Source organism: Palaemon carinicauda, chromosome 32, assembly GCF_036898095.1.
Source record: "Palaemon carinicauda isolate YSFRI2023 chromosome 32, ASM3689809v2, whole genome shotgun sequence".
Taxonomy (NCBI): domain Eukaryota; kingdom Metazoa; phylum Arthropoda; class Malacostraca; order Decapoda; family Palaemonidae; genus Palaemon; species Palaemon carinicauda.
In genome coordinates, this window is record NC_090756.1 from 22818506 (window position 1) to 22821244 (window position 2739).

Below are 2739 nucleotides of genomic sequence, written 5' to 3' on the forward strand. Positions count from 1 at the left end.
TTTCTGGTCTCTCTCTCTCTCTCTCTCTCTCTCTCTCTCTCTCTCTCTCTCTCTCTCTCTCTCAATGCTGTAGTATATTTTCTGCTGTTCATACCACCTTCAAATAATTCATTTCAATTTTTTTTAGTTTTTTTTTTCTTTCAAATATTAAAATTAAAAGTTCCACATCTCCACCCCTGACACTGCAAGAGCAAACCAACCTTTTCCCTTATTAATGAAACTCTAAACTCTTCTAGCAATTAAGTAATGATTCCTTCCTTTGTCTCTACATAAAGTAATAAAGTAATTGATATAAATCACTTTCCTTATTGGTTTCAACCAATCAGCGGGCCTTTTACTTAGTGGCCGATTATGTAAGGAAGTCGCCCATTGGCTGAAAATTATAGACGCCATGAAAGCTATCAAATCTGGCTGAAAAGTCCCTTTTCGAGAGAGAGAGAGAGAGAAGAGAGAGAGAGAGAGAGAGAGAGAGAGAGAGAGAGAGAGAGAGAGGGGAGAGAGTTAGTTGATCAAAAAGAGTATATGTTTCTATAAGTATAGGTTATAAGGCCTCGCTCCCATTAATCTACGTCAGCTGATTATTTCCGTCGAACAATGAGTGACGTCATCGAAACGTCACCCATCACGTGACCTGGACGTCTGGGTTCCCATACAAAAAAGGAAGGCGTATTATGGGATCGTAGGAGAGGTTAGTGATTAGCAAAGTGATATGCAAATTATGGTGATTTGCAGGTGAGTTTAGGAGGAGTTCTGTCAACGGAGAGGGCCTGTCATTAGGAGGGGGGAGAGGGGGGAGGGAGAGGGAGAGGGAGAGGGAGAGAGGGGGAGGGGGAGGGGGGGGGTTCGTGACTGATTGGTATCACTGCGGTATTCCTTGTAAAACGGAGTTGAACATAACTAAAGAAAGTATGAGAGAGAGAGAGAGAGAGAGAGAGAGAGAGAGAGAGAGAGAGACTTTGAGGGAGAGGGAGAAGGGAGGATGAAAACTAGGCCATGATTTAAGAGAGAGAGAGAGAGAGAGAGAGAGAACTGCCCTGATGTGAGAGAGGAAGATTGAGAGAAAAACTAGGCCCTGATGAGAGAGAGAGAGAGAGAGAGAGGAGAGAGAGAGTAAAAGTGCCCTGATGTGAGAGAAAGAGTGGGAGAGAAAAGAGAAGAAAAATAAGTACTGATGAGAGAGAGAGAGAGATAGAGAGAGAAGAAAACTGCTCTGATGTAAGAAAGAAGAGTGAGTAGAAGAAACTAGGCCCTGATCAGAGAGAGAGAGAAGAGAGAGAGAGAGAGAGAGAGAGAGAGAGAGAGAGAGAGAGAGAGAGAGAGAGAGCTCTTTCCTTCCTCCACCTTATGATAGTTTTCCATATGCTAGTGAAGAGAATATGTGTGAAGAGGAGATGCAATCTTATCTCGATGGAGTGATTATTTTGGAAAAGTCGTTGAATGGGATTCATGGAAGAGATGAGGACTGTTGAAGATATTTGAAGGGTAATTATGAGACTGACCACAGTGTGTAAGGTAATGCTTGGATGAAGAAAGATTCCTAAGAGAAATGGCAAAAGGAATAATTGTTCTTAAAGGTGGTACAGATAACCTTAAGAGAATATAGATGCATAATTGAGACTGGAGAATGGACAGAAAGTGAGATTGAGTTGCTGACCACAGTGTGTAAGGTAATGCTTGGATGAAGAAAGATTCCTAAGAGAATTGGCAATAGGAATAATTTGTTCATAAAGGTGGTACAGATAACCTTAGGAAAATATAGATGCATAATTGAAACTGGGGAATGGACAAAATCTAAGAGTTGATGGGATTATAAGTAACATGAAGGGATACAGAGGTGGAAGTGAGATTGTGTTGCTGACCATGGTGTGTAAGGTAATGCTTGGATAAAGAAAGATTCCTAACAGAATTGGTGAGAGGAATAATTGTTCTTAAAGGGGTATATAGATGCATAAAATTATTCACAATACCAATGAAGAAGTATATGGAAAGTCTAGATTGAGCTGGAGGAAACCGGTTTTTACAGTATTGCTATTTCCATCATTTTATGGATGGAACAATGAAAATGGGTGGTGAATGAAGTGTGAACATAACAGATATTGAATATGGCTGGTAAAGAGAAATAGCAGAGACAAGTGAAAGCTTTAAATCGTTATCGGTGGAGAACTTAAATTGAATGTAAAAAAAAAAAAAAAAAAAATATTTGATTATGGGTAGTAAAGAGAAATAGCAGAGACAGGTGAAAGCTTTAAATCTTTATAGGCGGAGAAACTGAAATTGAATGTAACCAAAAAAAAAAAAAGTAAAAAAAAAAAAAAAGTTATGGGGGTGAATGAAAATTAAAACTTATGGCTCTTTGGGAAAAAGATCGTTTGTATCATATACTTTAAGAAGCAAATGCCAACAGGTGATGGCTAGATGTGAGAAGAGGCCTCTTCCAAAAGGAAGCAGGATCCTTGCAAAGGATTTAGAAGGATAGAGAATCTATAAAAAAGGCCAAAGGAATATGCAGTGCAAGTAAACGGATTTGATACCCTGCTGGTGAGCTTTCTATGGCATGGATTTGTTCTCAGTACTGGATTCAACAGCTAAAGGATAAGTAGCGCAGTGACTATCGTGCTGCGTCCTTTCCAAAGCCACCCCTATGATGGAAAAACTGCTTGCATTCAAGAAACCTGCTTACAGTATTATTATTATTATTATTATTTTTTTTTTTTTTAATATTATTTTTATTAATATTAT